General features: G+C 35.9%; 1 long non-coding RNA gene across 2 annotated transcripts in view; it reads left to right on the forward strand.

Moving 5' to 3' along the window:
- The window catches only part of LOC117089849, a 75,112-nt gene extending 56,832 nt beyond the window's left edge, over positions 1-18,280 (forward strand). Inside the window, exon 4 of one of the 2 annotated variants that reach the window (XR_004439778.1) lies at positions 16,573-18,280. This is a non-coding gene — a long non-coding RNA (uncharacterized LOC117089849). The remainder of the gene's footprint in view (positions 1-16,572) is intronic. The other variant, XR_004439777.1, reaches the window with a different exon arrangement.
- Positions 18,281-19,985: the final 1,705 nt, after the last annotated feature.

Below are 19,985 nucleotides of genomic sequence, written 5' to 3' on the forward strand. Positions count from 1 at the left end.
CTTGCTCTTATAAGCTTCTTTTTCTTAAGCCACTTTAGGCATGATTAACATTCAGAAAGCTGTACATAGTTAATGTACACAACTTGATGAGTTAGGAGATAAGTATACACCCATGACGTTATCCCAGCAATCTATGCCATAAACATATCCCTAACCTCCAAAATTTTCTTCCCACCCTTTTTGCTAGTTATTATTATTATTAATGTGTGTTTACACTTAAGATCTACCCTCTTAGCAAATTTTTACATATACAATACAGTATTGTTAACTATAGGCACTATGCTGGGCTGATCTCTAGGACTTGCATAACTGAAATCTTGCACACTTTGACTAATCCCCCCGTTTAATCTTCTCTCAAGCCTTGGTAATCACCATCCTACTCTCTGCTTCTATAAGTTTGTCTATTTTTGATTCCTGATATAAGTGGTATCATGTGGTATTTGTCCTTCTGTATCTGGCTTATTTTACTTAGTATACATCTTCCAGGTGCATCACGTTGTAGCAAACGGCAGGATTTCCCTTTTCTTAAGCCTGAATATTTCATTGTATGTATATACCATGTGTTCTTTATCATTTCATCCATTGATGAATATTTAGGTTGCTACTATGCTTTCACTATTGTGAATAATACTGCATGAAGGTACAGATGCATGCAGATGATGCATGAAGGTGAACATGGAGGTGCAGATATCTCTTTGAGATTCTGATTTTGATGCCTTTGGATAGATACCTAAAAATGGGATGCCTGGATCATACTGTAGTTTCATTTTTAATTTTTTGAGGAAATTCCATACAGCCCTCCATAAGAGCTGCACAAACTTACATACCCACCAACAATGCACAAGGTTTGATCATATATGAATGGATTTATTCCTGGACTCTTTATTCTGTTTTATTGGTCTGTCTGTCTGTTTTTATGCCAGTACTGTACTGTATTAATCCATTCTCATGCTGCTTTGAAGAAATACCCAAGACTGAGTAATTTGTAAAGGAAAGAAGTTTAATTAACTCGTAGTTCTGTGGGACTGGGGAGGCCTCAGAAAACTTACAATCACGGCAGAAGGGGAAGCAAACACATCCTTCTTCAAATGGCAGTAGAAAGAAGAAGGGCAGAGTGAAGGGGGAGAAAAGCTCCTTATAAAACCATCAGATCTCACGATTACTTCCTATCATGAGAACAGCATGAGGGTAACCTCACCTATGTTTAAATTACCTCCCACCAGGTCTCTCCCACAACATGTGGGGATTATGGGAACTATAATTCGAGATGAGATTTGGGTGAGGACATACCCAAACCATATCGTTGACCTAGCCCCTCCCAAATCTTGTTGTCCTTACATTTCACAACACAATTATGCCATTCCAACAGTCCTCCAAAGTCTTAACTCATTTCAGTATTAACTCAAAGTCCAAATCCAAAGTCTTGTCCGAGTCAAGGCAAGTCCCTTCTGCCTATGAGCCCGTAAAATCAAAAGCAAGTTAGTTACTTCCTGGATACAAAGAGGGTACAGGCATTGGGTAAACACAGTTGTTTTAAATGAGAGAAACTGAGCAAAACAATAAGACTACAGTGCCCATGCACGTCTAAAATTTAATAGGGCAGTCATTAAATTTTAAAGTTCCAAAGTGATCTCCTTTGACTCTGTGTCTCATATGCAGGGCACACTGATGCAAGAGGTGGGCTCCCCTGGCCTTGGGCAGCTCTGCTCCTGTGGCTTTGCAGGGTACAGCCCTGCTTCTGGCTGCTTTCACAAGCTAGTGTTGAATGTCAACAACTTTTCCAGGTGCATGGTGCAAGCTGTCAGTGGATCTACCATTCTGGGGTCTGGAGGACAGTGGCCCTCTTCTCACAGCTCTGCTAGACAGTCCCCCAGTGGGGTCTTTGTGTGGGGGCTCTGACCCCACATTTCCCTTCCATGCTACCCTAACAGAGGTTCTCCATCAGGACTCTGCCCCCTGCAGCAACTTCTGCCCGGACATCCAGGCATTTCCATACATCCTCTGAAATCCAGGCAGAAGTTCCCAAACCTCAGTTCTTGACTTCTGTGCACCCGCAGGCTCAACACCACATGTAAGCCACCCAGGCTTGTGGTTTGCACTCTCTGAAGCAACAGCCTGAGATGTACGTTGACCTCTTTTAGCCAGAGCAGGGACACAAGGCACCATGTCCCAAGGCTGCACAGAGCAGGGAGACCTGGGCCCAGACCATGGAACCATTTTTCTCTCCTAGGCCTCTGGGTCTGTGATGGGAGGGGCTGCCATGAAAGTGTCTGACATACCCTGGGGACATTTTTCCCATTGTCTTGATGAATAGCATTTGGCTCCTTGTTACTTATGCAAATTTTTGTAGCTGGCTTGAATTTCTTCCCAAAAAATCAGGTTTTCTTTTCTATCACATCATCAGGCTGCAAATTTCCCAAACTTTCATGCTTTGTTCCCTCTTGAATGCTTTGCTGCTTAGAAATTTCTTCTACCAGATATGCTAAATCATCTCTCTTAAGTTCAAAGTTTCACAGATCTCTAGGGCAGGGGCAAAATGCTGCCCCTCTTTGCTAAAGCATAGCAAGAATCACCTTTATTCCAGTTTCCAACAAGTTCCTCATCTCCATCTGATATCACCTCAACCTGAACTTTATTGTTCTTATCACTATCAGCATTTTGGTCAAAGCCATTCAGTGGGTATCTAGGAAGTTCCAAATTTTCCCACATTTTCCTGTATTCTTCTGAGCTCTCCAAATTGTTCCAACCTCTGCCTGTTACCCAGTCCCAAAGTCCCTTCCACATTTTTGGGTAGTGTTACGGCAGTGCCCCACTCTCTGTGGTAGCAATTCACTGTATTAGTCCATTCCCATGCTGCTGTGAAGAAATACCCAACACTGCATAATTTATAAAGGAAAGATGTTTAATTGACTCACAGTTCTGCAGGGCTGGCAGGCCTCAGCAAACTTAAAATCATAGCAGAAGGGGATACAAATATATCCTTCATATGGTGGCAGCAAAGAGAAGTGCAGAAGAAGCAGGGGGAATGCCCCTTATAAAACCATCAGATCTCACGATAACTCACTCACTGTCATGAGAACAGCATGAGGGTAACTGCACCCATGATTAAGTTACTTCCCACGAGTTCTCTCCCATGACATGTGGGGATTATGGGAACAAATAAAGATGAGATTTGGGTTGGGACACAACCAAACCATATCACATACTGTTTTGATTAGTCTAGCTTTGTAACATACTTTTATACAGGAAAACATACTGTCTCCAGATTTTTTTCTTTTAGAAACAGAGTCCTGCTCTGTCACCCAGACTGGAGTACAGTAGCATGATCTTAGCTCACTGCAGCCTCCACCCTTGAGCTCAAGTGATCCTCCAACCTCAGCTGGGACTATAGGGGTATACCACCACACCCAGCATATTTTTTATGTTTAATTTTGTAGAGACAGGACCTCACTGTTTTGCCCAGGCTGGCTGTGAACTCCTGGACTCAAGCAATTATACCATCTCAGCCTCAAAACTTGCTGGGATTATAAGCTTGAGACATGGATCCTGGCCTCCAGATTTCTTCTTGCTCAAAATTTCTTTGGTGATTCAGGGTCTTCTGTGGTTCCACATAAATTTTAGATTCCCATATAATAAATGGTGCTGGGAGAACTGGCTAGCCATATGTTGAAAATTAAAACTGGACCCCTTCCTTACACCTTATACAAAAATTAACTCAAGATGGATTAAAGACTTAAATGTAAAACTCAAAGCTATAAAAACTCTAGAAGAAAATCTAGGTGATACCATTCAGGACATAGGCACAAAGATTTCATGATGAAATTGCCAAAAGCAATTGCAACAAAAATAAAAACTGACAAATGGGATCTACTTAAACTGAAGAGCTTCTGCACAGCAAAAGAAACTATCATCAGAATGAACAGGCAACCTACAGAACAGAAGAAAATTTTTGCAACCTACCTATCTGACAAAGGTCTAATATCCAGAATCTACAAGGAACTTAAACAAATTTACAAGATAAAAACATGCAACCTCATTAAAAAGTGGGCAAAAGATATGAACAGACACTTCTCAAAAGAAGACATTCATGTGGCCAACAAACATGAAAAGAAGCTCAACATCACTGAACATTAGAGAAATGCAAATCAAAACCACAATGAGATACCATCTCACGTCAGTCAGAATGGCGATTATTAAAAAGTCAAGAAACAGCAGATGCTGGCAAGGTTGAGTAGAAATAGGAACGCTTTTACTTCGTTAGTGGGTGGGAATGTAAATTAGTTCAACCGTTGTGGAAGACGGTGTGGCAATTCCTCAAATATCTAGAATCAGAAGTACCATTTGACCCAGCAATCTCATTACTGGGTATATACCCTAAGGAACAGGAATCATTCTACTACAAAGATATATGCACATGTATGTTCCATTGCAGCACACTATTCACAATAGCAAAGACATGGAATCCACCCAAATGCCCATCAGTGATAGACTGAAAAAAGAAAATGTACATATACACCATGGAATACTATACAGCCATAAAAAGGAATGAGATCATGTCCTTTGCAGGCACATGGATGGAACTGGAAGCAATTATCCTCAGCAAGCTAATGCAGGAACAGAAAACCAAACACCATATGTTCTCACTTACAAGTGGGAGCTGAACAGTGAGAACATGTAGACGGCACAGGGAAGGGAAGAACACACACTGGGGCCTCTTGGATAGTGGGGTGGGGAGAGGGAGAGCATTGGGAAAAATAGTGAATGCATGCTGGGCTCGATACCTAGGTGATAGGTTGATAGGTTCAGCAAACCACCACGGCACATGTTTACCTATGTAACAAACCTGCACATCCTGCACATAAACTCTGGAACTTCAAATTAAAATTAAAATTAATAAAAAAGATATTTTAAATGCCACTCAACTTTTAATAGGGATTGCACTGAATCTGTAAATCATGCTGGATAATATAAACATTTTAACAACATTAATTCTTCTAACCTATGAACATTAATTTATTTCCATTTATTTGTGTCTGCTTTAATTTCTTTCATCAGTACTGTATAGCTTTCAATGTACAAGTTTTCAGTGAACCTCACTGAGTAAGCTTATTCCTAAGATTTTTATTCTTTTTGATGCTATTGTAAAAGGCAAAGTTTATTAATTATCTTTTGGGATAGTGTGCTGTGTCTAGAAATGCAACTGATTTTTGTATGTTGATTTTGTATCCTGCAACTTTACTGAATTTATTATTTCTAACCATATTTTTGTGAAATATTTAGGGTTTTCTATATACAAGATCATGTCATCTGCAAAGAGAGATAATTTTATACTTCCGTTTTTATTTATATGCTGCTTATTTCTTCTTTCTTAATTGCTCTAGCTAGGACTTGCAGTGCAATATTTAACAGTAGTGCCAAGCGTGAACATCCTTGCGTTGTTCCAGGTCTTGTTCTAAATCTTTTCCGATTTAGATTTTCACTACCATGTTAACTGTGGGCTTTTTACTATAGTCTTTATTATGTTGAAATAAGTTCCTTCTGTATGTAACTTGTTTATATTGAAAGTGTTGAGCTTTGCCAAATGCATTTTTTTCCATCTATTGAGATAATTGTTTGATTTTTATCCTTTATTCCATTAAGACATCATCGAAACTCCCATTAAACAGCTACTTCCCATTTCCCACTTTCCCAGCCCCTGGCCAACACCATTTTACTCTCTGAGTGTAAGTTTGGCTATTTTAAATATGCAGTCTGTTTTCTATGGAGGATGTAGCATCAAGCCCAAACAATGCTTTAAATGTGAATTGGAGAAGGCTTTCTCAAACTTAAGAATTTTTAAAGTTAGTATATTTTTAATATATCTATAAGAAGTAAAATAAATAGAAAATCATTTTTGTAAATTATGCAAACCAAAATAGTAAACATAAAATCACACATAATGAAAATTTTAGTCACAATAATTAGGAACTCAGAATTAAAAGATATATGATAAAATAGTTATAACTCTTACTTTCATAGGAAACAATATTCTTTATGACTGCTTTGATGCTGACTTGTGCTCTTTATGTACAGTAAAAAATATTTCCTTTAAAGCCCTTCTTTCATGTCATTCTTCTTGCAAAACATGCAAAGAGATGTGGGGTTCAATAATTGGGTTTCATCAAGCTCCACTAAAACCAACCAATTCTGAACTCACGTGTCAAGTTTTCATTTAACCAACCAATCACTTTTCCTTGTGAAAAGTTTTGGCTTTCCCTCTTGTGAGTTCTGCCCTTGTCTTTGTATTTTCTTCTGCATAAATAAACCCTCAGTGTTTTAAAGTAATTGCCTCAGAGTTATTCTTTAACAGTTAATCCAAATACATCTTCCTGCAGAGCGGCCCTCTCTGAGGTAAATCAGATTTTCTCTGTCCTCTCAGACAGAAACCACGGCAGAGCACATACTCAGTCTCCAAGTCATTATGTTTTATTAGTCAAGTTTAATCATAATTCTTAAATTAAATGCCATCAAGGATATTAAAAAGACTACACTTTTTAATGATCATACACTTGTTTATTTAAGATATTGTGATGTACAAAAAATTATTTTAAAATTTAGTTTTAAATTGTAAATAATGGGGTTTGACGTCAAAATGTCTTCCCTTTTCTAATATTTTCTATGTTTGGAGAAATTCACATCATTGTAAAACTACAAGTTTTTTGGCATCAATGATATAGGCTTCATAAATATTATCATGTCTATCTTTTTAAAATTCTGAATTACTTTGCTGCTTTCAAGGATATTATGTATAGAGAATTTTGACTAACACATCATTTCACTTAAAACATTGAGGCACATTAGAACTTAGAAAATACATTTCAATAAATACAGCTTTGAAATATTTTTGGCTTATATTCTGTAATTTACATCTTATTAATATCACCAACAGTTTCTATATGAGCACACACTGCATCTAATTGGGTTTTAATGGCGTAATGACAATGACTAGACTTTCCCATTATGTATTCTGTAATGATTCAAATTTGCATTTAGTAAATATGTTTTCAAAACAATTCAATATTTCATTGAAGCCAATGAGTAGTAATCATATAGCCTTTCAATAATGTCAGAAAAGAAAAAACTAAGTGATAGTAAAAGAGTTTTAGGCTTCATTTTTTGCTACCAAGTTTAAAGAATATATATAGCGGCCGGGCGCGGTGGCTCAAGCCTGTAATCCCAGCACTTTGGGAGGCCGAGACGGGCGGATCACGAGGTCAGGAGATCGAGACCATCCTGGCTAACACCGTGAAACCCCGTCTCTACTAAAAAATACAAAAAATTAGCCGGGCGAGGTGGCGGGCGCCTGTAGTCCCAGCTACTCGGGAGGCTGAGGCAGGAGAATGGCGTGAACCCGGGAGGCGGAGCTTGCAGTGAGCTGAGATCCGGCCACTGCACTCCAGCCTGGGTGACAGAGTGAGACTCCATCTCAAAAAAATAAAATAAAATAAAATAAAATAAAATAAAAAATAAAAAAAGAATATATATAACAAGAAATTTAGAATATCTTAGAATATTTTTCAAGAATCTTTTGTAGCAATCATTATGTTTTCCATGTTTTCCAATTCAGATACCTTAGGATTCCAGGCTTCAAAAATTTTTTTGGTCTAGATTTATTATTTATATATAGTTTTATAAACCAACCAATATATACATAATCCTTCCTCAGGATTTGGCTTTGCATTTCATCCCCTAAATAATGTGCAGTATTGCAATATTACTTATTGTCAATGTTTGTATTTTGCATACAAGTTCTGCCACAATGCTCTCAAATTGGGCTTCGGTTTTCTTCTAAATGTCCACTCTCACACACATAAAGTTTCCTGGATGACTTTCTGGATGGTAGACTTCAACTTGCCAAAAACTGAATCATGTATTATAAGTTCAAAAACAGTATGTGAATATTTTTATCACTAAATGTATAATTTTTAATTTTAACATTTATAATTACATCTATAAAATATTTTAGTTTATATACAATACTACTGTTAATGAGTATTTCGCTTTGTTCTTTTTGTTAAATTGCTATAAATGCTTCCATGTGTACACTCAATTTCATCTTCAGTTGATTTTTAATCCCTCAAGAGTTTGCAAAATAAAAAAGTATAGAAGCACTGTAGAAAATAAACTGACCAGTATATAATGTTTTAATAATTATTCATTATTTTGAATAACTTACATCAAATAAATTTCTGAAAATTTTATATTAGTATTGTCATTTGAAAAACTAAATTTTTTTACTTATCCAGGCTATGTACTTAGATCAGCAGACAACATATTTGATATAAGTCCTTTGTGATTTTCTTTTTTAATTCTTTAATAGTGGTTTTCATGTAGATTTACAGTTAATTTACCCATGTTTCATCTGAACTCTAACTGTGATTACATTCTACTTATGCTTGGACCTCCAAAGTACTTCTAAATTTTTCTAACTTTTCATCTATTTTCTCTGAAATGCTTTCGATAATTACAATAGCTGTATTTTCTTTTAAAATTGTTTTCTGACAGCAACCAATTGAAGAAAACCTTTTTTGATATCTTAAACTTGTTTAGCTCTTTATCATTTAAAACAAATTTGAATGGATTCATGTAATATCTTGTTAAATTTTATTAGAAATTAATTTTTTGTATTAACAATTGGTAATTTTTTGTAACAACAAATAAATAGTTATTTAATTTGTGGATTACATGATAATCTGTAATTTATATGTACGCAGTACTTTGGAGATTAGCAATGACATTTTTTTTTTCGAAGTGATTCATATCATAAAATATTTGTATGCTTAATAATTCAGAAATACCATTCACTACAGTAAACAAATGGCAGATGAACTAAATTTTAGAATGTCTAATTTATCCATGTATTAATATAATATGAAATTAAAACCATAAATGTTTACTAATCACTAAGTATATCAGCCATAAAAACAGCATCTTATCTGGAGGCAAAGAGAATTTTAGATATGATCAGATCAAGGTTTCTCAATCATCAAACTTGCTCCTCTTTCATAAGTTAATGTGGCATGGAATTTCATGTAAAATATGTATATGTATATATATATATACACATATATGTAAACTATGTGTCTTAGATAACATACTTTACCATTAGTCAGAAAATTCCCATAATATGTTCATTTTTCTAGAATAAGACTCCTTCACTCTCAGAAAATTGTCAACATAAATATGTAACTAGTTCACCTTTGAAGTCAAAAGGTATAGTAAAAATACTGACATGTTACAGTACGAAGAAGGTATCTGCGATGTGAATTGTGTTCTGATGTGACATTCTGGTGTAGTGTACAGTCTGTACAATTGAACATAACAGCTCTATGAATTGGAATCTGCTTCTTAATTAAAAGTTGCAAACAACAGGGGAAACTTTTATGTAATGTGTTCTTGACTACTTGAACAAAATTGATTGGAACTCAGATGGGCAACTGACCTGAGGCAGGCTAATCACTGTCCCTCACATAGAAATGTAACATTAGGACTAAGACAGAATTTTCTTTTGGGGTAGGTGAACCAGAAACACTAAAAACCAGATGGCAGTTACCATGTTTGACAGAATGAATAGAAAGAGCAAACAAAAAAGCCTGCACTGCAGAGTGTGGGGAAAATGTGAAGAGTCTGATGTCATCCTAGTGTCTAGTTCCAGGCCATACCAGGGGCCTGGCTGCATCTCTGACTCTGGATCTCATAGGCCAACCTTGCATTCATTGGTAGAGGGGTACTTGGAGAAACAAATAGACACACGTGCACATGCGTGCAAACACATACACTTTTTTGTTTGTTTTTAAATAAGAAAAACTGCCAGTCACCACTCCTTTGTCTAACAGACACAGAAAGTCACTCAGGAGCAGTTTTTTTCTGATTTTTTTTTTTCAAAACACTTGAGTACTGCTTCTAAGTTATGAAAATATAAAATTGATAAGACACCCAAGGCCCTAGAGAAGGGGACAGAGCATCCTGTGGTCCAATTAATGCTGTCCCTCCTAGAGGCTGTCTCCTAATATCCTAATATGCAGAGGTAAGTGCTATCTAGAAGCAGGCTGAGGGGCAAGGCACCCCATGAGAGAGAGAGAGGTTGATTACAGTCTCTTCCCTTTTCAGGTTTAACATAACTAGGACCTTTATGATAGATGGTGGTGGATTTGGAAACAGATCTGACCCCTGTGGATGGAGGAAGCCCAATTCATGAAGTAGAGAACTCTTTCAAGGAGAGATTGGATTTCCTATTAATATGAAAAGCAGGTGGACTGAAAGCTTAATTAGAAAATAAAACAGACGTATTCATATTTGTACTGCATGTAGAGCTCAGATAAGTTCTGATTCTAATCAATTTTTCTTTGAATTAAACGACCTAGAGTTATCTTCATTATATACAACCAAAGGAGGCCTCACTAATACAGAAGAATTATATTCTGGGGACACAAACTGATCTAAACTCATGTCAAGCTTGCCTGTCCTATTAGTGAATTCTACCTCAAACTATTAATGTTTTATAACAGTCTGTAAACTGTGAAACGGTATATTATATTCAGTAATGATAATAATACAACATTAAAAGGTAATATGGTTAAGTCTTTATGTGACCAGCTTTCCCCACAGGAAAAGCAAAATGAATTGGAATCTCTCCTGTCAAAGGCCAGAGATTATTTGTCACCCCAAAGCATCTCCAAACACTTAGTTTATATGGATGTTGGTAAATTAACCTGGAGCAACATGTTAGTGTGTGGAAGGAGGTTGCTTAAAATCTACTACTCAATTTATTCAATAATTTTACAATACATCAGCTGCCTTTTCCAAGCAGTAAAATATTTCTGTTAAACAAACAGAAACAAATCGAAGAAACAGTTCGATTGGCTAACCATTACTATTTTGTTGTTCCCTGTAAAATGTTATAGTGAGTACATTTATATTTTTATGGTTGCATTGCTTAAAGAACACTAGTGCAGTAGCTTTGATTTACTAACCTAATTTATACCCATATGGACTGCCCCTCTCAGCTGCATTTATCTTCTTTAGTTATCCCAGTCATTTCTAAATTCCAGTGTTGTAACTCTCTGTAATGCCATTATTTTTCTTTAATACTGATAAAACACAGATAACTTCACAAAAAAGTTATTATCTATTTTTGGCGAGAATTTCAATATATAAGCAAAGTTGGTCATACAGTAACTTTAGGTTTTTTAGAGTGCTCTATTCTTTTTTATAGTTGAGTAGAAGATCTCTTCAATCTCAATTGTATCACCCTAGATCATATTCAAATAGCTTGTTTTATTTTTAATTCAAAATGTCAGGTCATTCTTTCTCAGCTCCCTGTTGAAAATGACATTGTTTAGAAAAGGATTGTGAATAAGTTAGTTATCAGTAGAAGGAGCTGATAAAACAATATTTACTGCATCCTTTTTTATTCTTGTTGCAAAATATGTTAATGCATACCAGACTGATAAGAAAAACAGTAGCAGCAACAGCCATATATTAGATAATGTCCTGGCAGGTTCTATTAAAATGTGGAAATTCAAAGACAGCGTACTGTTTCCTGGGTCAAGTTGTATTTGTTTTTTCTAGAATACAAATGCCACCTATTTGTGGGAGGTTTCTTTGCAAAGTGTATATTTAAAAAAACAAAAACAAATAAACGAAATCACAGAGCAATTTAGGATTGAGTGAGACATAGTCACCAAATATAGAACGGATTCATTTATCTGCACTACAGATCTAGCAAGTGGATTCTGGCTGATTTTAAGAAAATAAATGTGACAAGGGAACACTGCTATATTTGATATTTTCTCCACTGGCATTGCTTTTATTTCCAAACTTTTATAATTTGGTTCCTTAATATATTCATATTTCTTGGGATTACCTAAAAGTTTTAACCTTAGAATTATCTTTTATTTGTGCCGTTGAAATGGAGCACATTAAAAGGGAGCTTCTGAGGAAGAACTAATTCACAAAAGCAAGTTTGAAAAGAGAACATGAAAATAATTTTTAGGTATAAAACTTGGTGAAAATAAAGAATGTGTCATCGTTATAAAATAAAAAATAAATTGTGTAAGAAGTTTGAACAGAATAATCAAAATAAAAGCCAAACATTACATTTTGGAGAAGAAAACCATCACAAATGAAATAAAAGAAAATAATCCCAGTAGAGTAACACATACTCAAATGAGAAACAAATGAGAGAAACATAATGGGAGTGGGGGTGCTTAGTTTAGAAACTTCTTGTTTCCACTCTGTTCATTTAGCTGATATTTTCCCTCTGAGTCAAGGCCTCAGTTCCACCCCATATGATTTAGATTTCCCTCCTCTAACCTCTGAAAGCAGTCTATGCATTTTTCTAGCACAGGACTTTTTACATACACTGTAACTGTTGATTTTCATTTTTTCTCATTGACTGAGGACCAGGGATTAAGTCTTATTTTTTCTGTATCCCCAGTGCCCGGCACAATGCCTGGCCAAAATAACTACTCATAATTGTCTGTTGGAGGAATGAATTAATTTCAAGTTTACAATTCCTACAAACACCCAATGAGTGAATGAAAATCACTTGGCATTTTACTTGGCATTCAGGACACCACAGTCTCTCGGGGTTTTTCCTACCTTATTGGCTGTCCCTTCTCTTTCGCCTTTGCTCATTCCACCTCATCATCCAGATCTCTTAAGTTTCAAATGTCCCAAGACTCAGTCCTTACTTAGATCTCTTCTCACCTATTAATACTCAAATCTTTGAGGATCTCAATCAGTGTCTCATGACTTTACATGCTACTAAAGACTCACAAATGTATAACTTCAGTCCAGACCTCTCCTCAAATACCCAGTCATTTATATACAACTGCCTACTGTTGATTTCCACTAGATTTCTAATGAGCACCTTCAACCTAGCATGTCCAGAACAAAACCCTTGATTTCTAACCTACCAAACCTATTCAGTTAATGGCAACTCCATCCCTGTACTTATAGACCAAAAATCTGGAGTTATTCTTTTCTCATATTTCATATTCAATAGGTCAGCAAATACTCTGATCTCTGCTTCAAAAATATAACCAGGACTTCACACCTTCTTACTACCTCTCCTGCTATCACTCTGACAAGCCTCCTTATTGGTGCTGTTCTTACTTCCACCTTTTCCAGGCCTTTGTGTTTATTCCCAGTGCAGCAGTCAGAATAATCCTGTTACACATAAGTGTAAGATTCATGCTCAGAAGCCCCCATAGCATCCTAGCTCACTCAGTCAAAGCAAAAGTCAATTTAATGGCTTAAGGGCCCCATGATCTGGCCTCTCTCCCACTTCATCTCTTGCTATGGTTCACTCAGCTTTAGCCATTCTGGCTTCCTTGAAATTCTTCTAATGAACGTTTTCTGACCTTCTCAAAATTGCAAACCCTCCCCATAAAACTTCCTTAACTTATAACCATCTGATATCCTTTAAGATTAACTTTTATTGTCTATTTCTCTTTACTAGATGTAAGCCCTGTGAGGTCAGGAATTTTTGTTTGTTTTATTCAATACGTATCTCCAGTGTCTAGGAGGGTGTTTGGCACATACTAGGTGTTCAAGAAACATTTAATAAATAAATAAGTGGAAAATTAATTCATTCATTTGCATATTTCACAAATATTTATTGAGAACCCACTATGTTTCAGGTACTGTTCTAGGCTGCTTAATCCCATCCCACTACAATAACTGCCCCTGGGTTTTTGGTCAATAATGCTTACCTTTTGCTGGTGTTGAGCATAACTTAATGAATCATCTCATTTTCCATTCCCTCTAGATCATTATGTATGCATTTTTTCATCTGCTCTCTCAATTGGTTTATTATCATGATTTATTACTTCCCACCTTCATTTGTCTTTCTCACTTTCCAGAAGTGAGATAAAGGTCACTTAACCAATTTAAGTACTAAAGGAGAGAGAGACATATGTTTTAAACTGAACTTAGATGTGATGAAAAACAAGCTGCCTTGGCCTTTGATGCTTATAAGCATCTAAGTCTTGTTCAAATCATTAAAATGCTGTCATCTGCCTTTTGATTCCTTTAACTCACTTCTATTTTTTTTTAATTTTTATATATTTAGGGAATATATGTGTAGATTTCTTACATACATATATCATGTAGCAGTGAAGTCTGGGCTTTTAGTGTATCAATCACCCAAATAGTGAACATTGCCTCCAATAGGAAATTTTTCAACCCTCACTTGTCTCCTACCCTCCCACCTTTTGTACCCCCAAATGTCTATTATTCCACTCTGTATGCCCATGAGTACCCATTATTTAGCTCCCACTTGTAAGTGAAGATATGTGATATTTGACTTTCTATTGCTGAGTTATTTAACTTACAATAATGGCCTCTAGTTCCATCCATTTGCTACAAAAGACATGATTTTATTTTTCATGGCTGAGTAGTATTTCATGGTATGTGTGGATGTATCTATATCTTTCATCTGTATAATATATATAATATATAGATACATTTATATATAGGTGTATGTATATATAGGTGTATGTTTATATATAGGTGTGTATATATGTGTGTATTTTCTGTATTTCATCCTCTGTTGATGGACATTTAAGTTGATTCTATATCTTTTTTATTGTGAATAATACTGCCTTAAATATACAAGTGCAGGTGTCATTTTCCTTTGGTTATATACCCAGTAGTGGGATTGCTGGATTGAATGGTAGTTCTATTTTTAGTTCCTTGATAAATCTCCATACTGTTTTCCATGAAGGCTGTACTACTTTACATTCCCACCAACACTGTATAAGTGTTCCCATTTCTCCACATCATTGCCAATATCTGTTATTCTTTGACTTTTTAATAAATAGCTATTCTCACTGGGATAAGATGGTAGCTCTTTTTTGTTGTTGAGAAAAGGTCTCACTCTGTTGGAGTGCAGTGCTATGAACACGGCTCACTGCAGCCTTGATCTCCTGGGTGCAAGTGATCCTCTCTCCTTAGCCTCCCAAGTAACTAAGACTACAGGCACATGCCACCTCGGCTGGCTAGTTATTTCATTTTTTGTAGAGATGCAGTCTCACTGTATTGCTCAGGCTGGTTTCAAACTCCTGGGTCAAGCAATCCTCTCACCTTATCCTCCCAAAGCACTGGGATTACAGGCATGCGCCACCATTCCCAGCCTGATGGTAACTCTTTTTACCTACTTTATGAATGTCTTCATTCAATATATGCGTATATGAAAAATACATTTTCTTATTAAATTTTCTTACCATTTCCATTTTAGATTATATTGTATTAGAATCATGTTTTATTTTACATTGTGTACGTACATGTTTGTGTAGGCCTGCATCTGGGAATATCACTTGTGCGGAAATGAATTCTGATTATCATCTAAAGATAAACTTTCATAATATACTTAATGACTTATTTACCACTTGCAGACCAACTACATTTTTAAGAATGGCCTTAATTAAAATGTACTTTTCTAGGCATTCTTCAGCTAAGTGGCAAGCAACACATGAAAGCTACATAAAGACAATCATTTATCGTCTGTTCTTTTTTCACTGAAAAAATCCCTCCATCTAGAGCAGTGCTAGAAGCATAGTAGACACTCAGTAAATATTTGTTCAATGCAACAATAAATAATATGAGATGAAAATGAATGAATAGTGAATATATACAGGTAAGGGTTAACATGGCATTGCTGAATACAGGCAATGTAATTAAAAGATATATAGATTAATAGTATGAGAAGGTGCTAATTTTTTATTTAATTTTTTTTAAAAAAACTACAAGTTTATGGGAGTCATAATTTCTTTTTAACTTCTTGGAATATAGGCAAACACAAACAGAACTTTGAAAATCCTGGCCAGGTGAATTTTGAAGGGGTTGGTAGACAGCTAAGATTTTTTTCTTCATCCCTTAATGTTACAAAGAATCATGCCTATGAGGGATGGTCAGGAGTCTATAGAGACACAGGAGCATATTTGGAGTGAGTCATAGAGCTTTCTAATCATAGAACAAATCCATGAATCTCAAATGTGTCAGTCTCAAGTCTCAGAGGGCAGGATGAAAGTAAATATCAAATGAGTATCACATTAGATAGCATATTCTCAGCAAGATTCAATAAATGATAGCCATAAGGTATTTTTAATGAAAGTCAGGCAATTTCTCCAATCTGTATTCTGCTTATGGTATTACATGCATGCACCACACACACAATCATCTGATAAACAGATAGACACTTACCATGGCTCATAAGAATTAAATTATGACCAGAATTAATGATGCTAAATACAAGAGAGTCATCTTTTAAAACTGAACTTACCAAAGCCTTTTTCCACATTACATGTGACAATTCCTTCTTCAAAATCTACCTCATAGCTCACACTATAAATACGGCCATCCAAGATCATTTGAGACTGAAAAAGTAAGTTTACTTATTCCAAAGCAGTAAGAAAATGTATATATTCTTTTTCAGTCAAGAGTTTGTGATAACTGAAATATATTAGGTAGCAGAATGTAGTCATCAAAACATATTTTGGTCTTCTGAATAAATGACTTTTTTCCTAGGAAAATTCTCAGTGGAAGCCCAGAGCTACAAGAGGCAAGATACTTGACTTCTCTGCTGACATGCCACCAAGAGAAGACAACAAGTTGCTATTCATTTTCAGAATGTGGCCACAGGACAGTGTACCACACTGGTCTCTTCCTTCATCAATCATTACAGCTTATGACAAGTCTCTTCAGTTGAATCTGGACCCCTTTTCCCATACCCTTTCAACCAGGAATTATGTAATAATTTGAGGATGTTGCATGTTAGATTCCATTACTCTGCCCACACATTCAACTAGTAATTTGCTCACCACGAATGTGTTTGGCCTATACATTTTATCTCTAAACTCTTTGCTCTGACATTCTTTAAAGTTGTGATTCTAATGTAAACCTGGATATAAGTCTTTCATTGAAGATTCTCTACCCTCAAACCATTAAAAAAAAAAAAAAAAAGGAAAATGGGCCACTCGTAGTGTGCAAAAGAAGTCCCACTGATGAGAGTGGACCTCAATTGCAATTGCCTAGTTTTTGCAATTCTTCCTCTGAACATCAAATGTTGTGCTTTAATTGCACTTGCAGAAATCTAGTGACTACAGGAAGTTTAGGCATCTTTAAAGTGGGTATTTCATATTGCTTAGAGGAAATAAAATATGAATAGAATAATATAAATGTGAGAATCTAAATATTATTTCAAGTTTTAAAATGTTGTAATTTAATATTTCACTTGGCCAGAATATTAAGCTAATGATTGCTATCTGAATATATTCATTGGCTTTGTCCTTTAGATAAGAATATTAAGCTTAAAATAAAATTGATAGCAATTCCACATTAACCTTTGGGATTACTAATTACTAATTAAATTGGCAAATGAGCTTCTGCCAGAAAAATCTCATTCTAACTCCATAAAACCCAAAGAACTTTAAAAGCACTTCATCAAGTCAAGAGATTGGAAAAGAAAATGTTATTGGCTAGAACTTATAATTTCTGAATTCATTTTTTTCTCTATCTAGTCTTTTAGCTTGCCTCTATGATTACATTGGAATATATCACATACTTTTTAATCATTTAGCTGTGCCCTTCTTTGTGTTTGTTTGTTCATTTGTTCATTCACTTATTATCTGTATCAGTTAGCTTTGTTTGCAATACACAGAAATGGACGGTGACTAAGCAGAAATAAAAACGTAAATACATGAATTATTAAATAGCATGGGAGCTCACAAAATCAAAGGAAAAATGATGACCCAGTCTTTTTTTTTTTTAAGTCAAAATGAAAGGTTCATCAGTGATCTAGGAAAGAAAACAGATAGATGTTCTTCTTAAGGTACCATTGTATTGGATGAATGTGCTCTAAAAAGTGTGTGTGTGTGTGTGTATGTGTGTGTGTGTGAAAGAGAGAGAGAGAGAGTTCACTTCCTCTAAAGTAGGTACTGAGCACCTCAGTTCATGCTGTATTCTAAAAATGTACATGTATTTTAATTGTAATTCCTATTTTCTAGTGGCTCATATGCAGACAGAGAAACTCGTTATATTTCTCTTGTAAGGACATTTGGATTATGTCTATGGTTTTTCATTTTCCCTTGCTACTATAAGCAATGTTATAATAAACATCCTGGTAATATATGTTTGCATACTCATTATTTGTACTTGTGGTAATTTTATATAAGTGGTATTGAGTCAAATAATATACCAATTTTATATGTGACATACATGTGCATAGGGCCATAGAAAATATGTAGATGGATATATACTAAATTGCCATCAATGGTTACTACTATGATATATTTATGTCCATGAAGAGGTATATCGTTAAAATAGAATTGAAAATTTTATGAAAGGAAAGAAAACTTCCTAGACTACTTCCTTTGCCTTGATGCTGCTGTTTTTTTTTTGTTTTTTTGTTTTTTTTTGAGACGGAGTTTTGCTCTTGTTCCTCAGGCTAGAGTGCGATCGTACAATTTTGGCTCACTGCAACCTCTGCCTCCCAGATTCAAGCGATTCTCCTGCCTCAGCCTCCTGAGTAGCTGGGATTACAGGGACCCACCGCCATGCTCGGCTAATTTTTGTATTTTTTTTTTTTAGTAGATACAGGGTTTCATCTCTTTATTACAAATCTGACATTTTTCTCCTCAAGAAGAAAGTTTTAAATGGACTATTTTTCCATTTCTTAAGACAGACAAACCCCCCAACCAGGAAAAAAAAAACCCTTTGTATACTGAATTTCCTTTTAAAAAATTGCAAAAACAGTTCAAAGAACTGCATATTGTCTCCATTCAGATTCCCCAGTAGTTAACATTTTACATTTCCTCTATCTTTTTAAACTCCTTTCCCCCCATATAGATATATTTTTTTTTTCTGTTTGAGACTATGTTGCTGACGTAACACTCCTTTAACCCTGAAATAAGGAGTCTGACTCCATTTTCTGAAGTTTGACAGCTGACAACTTTTCAGCTTCTCCCATCCCTCTTTTCCTCTGCCCCACATCTGAATAAGCTGATAAGAAAGCCCAGTGTTCTTTCCTTTGGTGCCACTGGGAAATTCAAACCATGCACAATCCTGCCTGTATGAAGCACCCTAGTCTGTCCCCATCCCCTAACCATACCATAGTGAATACCTCAAGCCCATCTTCTATCCTTCCTCTCTTGGACCTCCGCGGTAAGCCTGACCTGCTTTCCCAAGACGCATCAATAATGTAAGCAATACATATTTTCATACCCTCTTCAGATGTGTTTGGCATCATAAATCTCAACATAGGAATCAAATTCTAGGTGAGGGTATATTTGGCACCTGCAGAGTGCTCACAGCAAACAATAAATAGAACCTCCTACATAAACACAGTATAATTATCAAAATCAGAAAATAAACATTGGTACGCTATTTATTGTTTAATCTACAGACCACATGTCCCTATTTGTCCCAGTCACGTTATTTAACACCTAAGAAAATCTTGCATGGCACTATGAGTTAGAGGGCATGTACTTTTAGCCTCTTTTATTTACACAGTTCCAGAATCTCTGCTGACATGGACATTTTTGAAGGGTACTGCTCAGTTATTTTGTAGAATGTTTCTCCATATGGGTTTGATGTTTCCTCATAATTAAATTCAGGATGTGTTGTATTGGACATTCCCTTAGTTTCTGTTCGTTGGCTTCGTGTGCTTTTTGCCCTAACAAAAGAAGTTTTGAGGTTTCCATTATTTCTTACATCTTTCAAGTAGAAACAAATTCCAATACAAATCCAGACTTAAGTTTTGAATATCCAAAGGGTGAGACCAGACTGCAGGGCAATGTTTCCTTTTTTTTTTTTGAGACGGAGTCTCGCTCTGTCGCCCAGGCTGGAGTGCAGTGGCCGGATCTCAGCTCACTGCAAGCTCCGCCTCCCCGGGTTTACGCCATTCTCCTGCCTCAACCTCCCGGGTAGCTGGGACTACAGAC

The sequence above is a fragment of the Trachypithecus francoisi genome, unplaced genomic scaffold (assembly GCF_009764315.1).
Source record: "Trachypithecus francoisi isolate TF-2019V2 unplaced genomic scaffold, Tfra_2.0 Lachesis_group11, whole genome shotgun sequence".
Taxonomy (NCBI): domain Eukaryota; kingdom Metazoa; phylum Chordata; class Mammalia; order Primates; family Cercopithecidae; genus Trachypithecus; species Trachypithecus francoisi.